The sequence below is a fragment of the Mandrillus leucophaeus genome, unplaced genomic scaffold, assembly GCF_000951045.1.
Source record: "Mandrillus leucophaeus isolate KB7577 unplaced genomic scaffold, Mleu.le_1.0 Scaffold471, whole genome shotgun sequence".
Lineage (NCBI taxonomy): Eukaryota > Metazoa > Chordata > Mammalia > Primates > Cercopithecidae > Mandrillus > Mandrillus leucophaeus.
The window spans coordinates 1,221,697-1,228,390 of NW_012105043.1; the positions used below are offsets into that span (position 1 = coordinate 1,221,697).

General features: G+C 36.9%; 1 pseudogene; it reads left to right on the plus strand.

Moving 5' to 3' along the window:
* Nucleotides 1-5,324: 5,324 nt before the first annotated feature.
* On the plus strand, nt 5,325-5,970 carry LOC105550229 (annotated as a pseudogene).
* The last annotated feature ends 724 nt before the right edge of the window (nt 5,971-6,694 follow it).

Here is a 6,694-nt window from a genome sequence, read left to right on the forward strand (position 1 = left end):
CACACATTGGGGCCTGTTGTGGGATGGGGAGTTAGGAGAGGGATAGCATTAGGAGAAATACCTAATGGAGATGACAGGTTGATGGATGCAGCAAACCACCATGGCACATGTATACCTATGTAAACCTGCACATTCTGCATATCCCAGAGCTTAATGTATAATTTGAAAAAAAAATACTGTGCTTCTTTTTCTCAAATGAGCAACTTATATTTCTCAGAATCTTCAATCTCAGGTTGGGGTCTGCAGAGAACCCTGTTTTATATATGTAACACTAATAATATTGTTTTTGGCTACCTCTGATTTCAAAATGACTGGATCCCAACTAGCCATATCATAAACTTTCATATAGTATCAATTATAATTATTAGCAGTAATATTCTGTCTTTGGAATCCTACATATAATAGAAGTGTAGATTAAAAAATAGTAGAAGAGAAAGCTCCTTGTTTAGACTTTTACAGCATGTGTGTATCAAGAGCACGTACATATCACATTTGAGAGAACTGAAATGTAGATTGAGAGAAAAATGTATGTTAATATACAGTCTAAGCCTGCTTGCAAGTTATATTACTAGTAATACTCTTGGAAGAGCAAGAGAATATTATAAATATATCAAATATTAAAATATCAGCTAGAGAAGCTGAGACAAGTATCAACAAAACAAAATATAAACCTATAAAAATAGAAGACATTCAGTTATTGAAAACATGAAGAAAACAGGGAGATGGATCAACTCAAAGTATTGGTAGTCATTTTGAAAGAGAGAAATAGAGATGTAAAAAACCCTGTAAGATGGAAAAAAGTCAGTAAGTCAAAAAACCAAGATACTTTTATATGGGTTGACCTATAATACATGCCATTAAATGACAATAGCAAGGTACAAATAATGCATTCTTTTAAGAGACTAGTTACTGGGGACTGACTCATTTAATACTCAGAACACTCTATAAAGTAGATATTATTATTCTTCACATTTTACACGTGAGGAAACAGAGGCTGCATTCCTTGAATAGGTCACCTAAGTAGTAAGCAATAGCACTAGGATGCTCATTCAGGCAGTCTTTTTCCAGAAGTGATGCTTTTAATGCTGTTTGCTTCATTTTTAAGCAAATACACTTACAGGTATACAGACTATTTCTGAAACTTTATGTATGAAAACAGTAGCAGAATTTGCTTCTAGATAGAGAAGGACTAAGAACTAGCAGTCTAAGGTAGGAGAGATATTTACATTTCTCCATATAGTCTTCTGTACTTTTGATTTACTACTTTTTTTAATCACATGCACAGAAGTTTTTCAGTAACACTGTAAAACATAATTAAAATGAAAAAGAAAATAAGAAGGGAAACTCTGCATTTACCAGTGCTGACTCTCTTTTTTACACCTCCCCTTTCCTTTTGTTTCTTCAATTTAGTTTATTGTTCTATGACTTCTCCCTTATGCCTCTGACTGACCTGATCCCTCCTGTGCTGGTATCCAATGGACATATCAGGCCACATTGGAATCATTTGTTAGCACGTGCTGTCCTACATCATCAGCTTCTTGAGAACAGGGGCCTCTTCTCATTCATATCGGACTTTTAGTGCCTACCTCTGTATCTGGCCAATAGCGGGCACTTGATAAGTTTGTATTGAATGTACCAAAATAAATGTCAAAGATCTGGAAGTTTAAATAAGGTAAACCTGATCTTCAGTCTCTCAGGAGTACTTATGCAATAGTCTTATCTGGTTTGTGATCAGCTGTGCACATAGTTCCTTTGAGTTGACTTACACAACAGAGAACTGGGCCAGGTTTCGGTAAGACACTTACTACCCTATAAAATATTGGGACAAAATTCATCAACAGATTCTTCCTAAACTGACCTCTAGAGGAAATAGACCTAGGCATGGCCAGTAAGAAGTTTCCTTATATTAATAGTTACGTTTGGGGGTTTAAATTGTCAGAGAAAATATATTATTTCTTTCTTACTGTATATTTCTTTCCAAAAATTATCCTACCCTTTTAGTAAATCCATTTGCATAAGCCTACACATTAAAATAGGATGAGATGGAAAGGATATAATCTAAAACGGGAAAGCAGGGTAGTATTATGTAAGAAATGTTCTCGAAGGTTTTTACTCGCAGGTTAGAAGTTGATAGACTTAGGGATTAAAACGTTTTTACTAAGCTTCAGGAAATAGAACTGAGACAAAGAATGATACTATGAGCTATATATATAGTTTCTATGGGTGGGAAAGATCACACCACCACATTTGTTTAATTAAAAAATATGGTAAGTAGAGTGTTAGACAAGATTTGGGAAAGACAATAGTAAGAATGGGAAAGCCACAGTTACAAAAAACAGAAGTTATCAGTAAAGGAAGAAAGGGAAAAATAATTTTAAAACAAGGATAGCTAATGTACTGAATTATGTAAATACTTAAAAGAATACATAAAAAGATAACACAAAAGTTAAATAATAAAATAAAGGATAAAGAATATAATGGAAACAAAATGTGTGTATATATTGCTTGAGAACAGAAGGATTATACATGCAGACACCATTCTCATTATAAAACCTGTGAAGATCAAATGTTACACTTCAGTATTTTGAAGCATAAGGACTATAAATATTTATTTTTATTAAAATAACAGCATTGAACATATTGTCATCAAAACTATCTTGATCTATGAAAACATGGTAGAAGTGTAAAGAGGTCATCTCAAGTTGAAAATTACTCATCAAATCTTTCTGTACAAAAACTGGGCAGTGTTTTTAAAGAAAAAGTACCTTTTAATGAAAATATTTCAAAGTTTAGATGAAAGAATGGTTTATTTATTTAAGATTTTTTTCTTTGTTGACTTCCAGAGTGTTTTATTTTTCTTTACAAAAGACAGACTATACAGGTAAACATTAGAAAAAGATTGGCATCCAGAAAAGTGAAAACAAAAACAAAACAACAACAACAACAAAAATAACACCCTGAAAGAGAATGAATGTTATAAAAAAAACCTTCAGATTGACAGGTCACATTGGTAGAAAAACTCACTACATATGCAATTGTAGAGTGCCTATGATAAAAGTGATTGAATTCTAGGTGCTAGAGGAATAGCAATAAGGAGAACAAACATCTCTACTCATGGAGTTTACAGTTAGTGAGATGGTGAGAAATGGTGATAAAGACAAAGAAATTCAAGCAGGAAGGAGCTAGGGAGATTCTGGTTGGTTGTGCAATTTGTAATAGGATATTTGGAGCCTATCTCCCTAAGATGACACTTGAACAAAGATGGAAGAAGTGAGGGATCAAATCTTGTGACTATCTGGAGAAAGACCATTCCAGCTGGTGAGAAGATGGAGATCCTGTTTGGAATGTTTGAGGAACTCCAAGGGGCCACAGTGGCTAGCAGAGAGTGAAGGAAGAGGATGAGAGCAGATGAGATTCAAAGACCAACAACTCCAAACTGAGAATAAAGGTTTTATTTCTGGGCATCCTTCCTCCAAATTTTAAGATAGCAGCTCCTCATTTCTCTTTATATGTGTAATGTTAGGGAGAACCATGAGGAGAACTAATCAGAGGGCACTTGTGAATGATATGTATTAGGTGTGTAACCTTTTGTGATGATGACCTCTTTGAGCTGAGCTTGACACAATGCCTTACCTACTCCCATGATGCTGGTGTGCATCATAAAACAAAAAAGTCATACACGTTGACCTCCACTACATTCCCAATGAGAATGAGGGGTCTCTCTACACATAGACAAAAGGATGAGGAATGGTGCCAGTTACTTGTAAAGTCATAGTTCAATGTCCAGGGGTTGAAATTTTTCCAAAACATTTTTTGCAACTGTATTAAACCTTGTTGGATATCTTCTAAATTTCTGATATTAATTCCATTTTTGATTCAATACTTTGTCTTTACTAGGTACATACAAATCAAGAATAAAAGGGTAATGAAATTAAATCTTTTTAGTTAATTTTTTGTTTGGGTTTTCCAATGACTCCCACATACAAGGCTCAGAATTTGGATACATAGAGAATTAAAATACGTCATTTTGTGTATTGGTTAGTATCTTTTTCTGTGTGTTTTAAATCCTCCACATGTTGAACCATGCCAATATTATCCATGCTAGATTATAAATCCCTTCTAATCAGGACTATGCTTGTCTAAATCTCTCTGTAGCAGCATTTGCTAGTGATCACAGTTATCAAAAAGTTATCTCTATGTATACAGAAAGCCATGCCATTTCATCAACTCAGTAGACCATAGAGCCTTCCACAAATAGCTTTGAACCCCAAGGCCAGTCCAACTATTGGTTAATGCAAATAAGCATAGCAAATGTTTCTGCTCTGCCTCAGTAACCTCAATCCCATTTGAAATAGAGTTATGTATTATGGCATTACTAGGCAGACCCCTTCAAGCAAGGCAGGATCTGCATGCAGTTACAGAATGTTCAAATTGGTTTCTCTTTAAATAGAGGAAGGTTGGGGTTTACTGATCAAATCAATTAGAGCATTTTTCCCTAGTTCACTCTCAGAATGAGAAATTGCCTTTTCAAAGCATTGGAGAAAAACAAGGACTCCAGACAAAAGGTCCAAAGAGTTTAAGTATACACATCTGGGGAATTGACCTGGGGCCTATTTGTATGATGAATATCTACTCATAGCTTGATCTATTTAATTATCTCAAATTTTTAATCACTTTATTGAAGTATAATTTATACACAGTAAAATGCACAGAATATGAGAACCCCTAGATGACTTTTGACAAATGTGTACACCCACATTATTAGCACCCTATTCAAGACATACAGTACTTCCATCATCTCAAAATGTCTCTTGCATCCCTCTTTGCAGGAAATTACCACATCCCCTCTTCTGAGACAGTCTGATTACTATTATCATAACTTCACTTTTCCTGTTCTAGATCTTTATAAAAATTAAGCTTCCTTCCTCACAGTTGGCCACCTCCTTGCCTGCCACCACAGCGGAGGTGCCCAGGCCACTGGACAACGCCCTCTGCATGGGCACAGATGGCTCGGAGATGCTGGCTGAGATCCTGGAGCTGCACTAGATCAAGGTGGACACCATCCTGGTGAAGACTATTGAGACCACGATGGCGGGCGAGGAGGAGGACAATGACAATGAAGATAGTGGCAGGGGTGGCCATAGGCAGGCCAGCCACCACCACCACCACCACCACCACCACCACCACCACCACCACCCACCCCCACACCATTTGGCCAGGATCTGCTGTAGCCATTCCTCACGACAACCTCACCCAGGTGCACCACGACCAGGATGTGATCCTGGTGCAGGCATGCCAGGAGGTGGTGGGCGGTAACGAATTGGATGGGGAACCAGATACTCATCCTGGTGCCAGAGCTGGCCAGCGGCGACCACCACCACTACCTCGAGCAGGCCCTGGTCACCATGGTGGAGGCTGGCAAGGGTGGATGTGGCACCATTTTGGGCAACAAGAAGTGAGGACAGAAGTGGGTGCAAATCAGGAACCTGGAGGGTGAGTTCTCTGTCACCATGTGGTACTCAGATGAAAACAAAAAGATATTAACCATAAAATAGTGGTTGAGAAACAGTTCACTGGAGAGAACTCACCTTCTGATTATTCAGAGTATATGACAGGAAAGAAACTTCCTCCTGGAGGAATACCTGGTATTGACCTCTCAGATCCCAAACAACTGCAGAATTCGCCAGAATGAAGCCAAGAAAAATTTAAAAGATGATGCTCCATGAACAACTGCTGGCCTTCGCCAAGGCTGCACAAAGATGTTCAAGGATAACTGCCATGAGAAAACTTCTGCACACCCACTGTCATGGAGTCCACTTCTGCACAGAATGTAGAAGAGCTTTTGTTGAGAGCTCAAAACTAAAACCACACCAACTGGTTCACACTGGAGAGAAGCTGTTTCGGTGCACATTTGAAGACCGTGGGAAATGCTTTTCACTGGACTTCAATTTTCACACACATGAATTCTAAAACGGCTTTAAAAGATGCTTTATCTTGCTCTCTAATCTTGTTTCAAAAACATGGTGTTTTTGTAAAGTGTGTTTTTGTAAAGGAGAACAACGCTTAGATGCAAAAGACAATTCTTTAGACAACAGTGCTAAAAATGGGACTTCTTTTTACATTCTTGCAAGTATGAAACTCACTTGTTGCTTATAATTTTTTTAATTTTGTATTTTCCAAGTGTGCATATTGTACACTTTTTGAAGATATGCTTAGTAATGCTATGTGTGATTTTTCTGGAGGTTGATAATTTTGCTTGCAGTAGATTTTCTTTAAAAGAATGGGCCGTTACATGCATGCTTCAAAAATATTTTCCTGTAAAAAAAGATAGGATTTGTTTGCTATCTGAATTTTTGTTATATTCTTTGATGTTAATACATTTTGTATAATTGTATCATATATCTGTATGGAGTCATGTAGTATCAAATATTAGATGTGATTTAACAGTGTTCATTTTAGTCACGTTTTTCCCAAAAAATACTGCCAGATGCTGATGTTCAGTGTAATTTCTTTGCCTGTTTAGTCACTGAAAGTGATGCTCAGTTACAGAAGTGGTGTACCTTTAAAACCTGATGTGTACATTCCATGTAACAAAAAGCGCAAAATAAAATAGCCATCCTAAAGAAAGAATATGGCAGAACAAGATCTGTAAGCACAGTCTTATTTTCTTTTATTGTCCAGAACACTTACAATT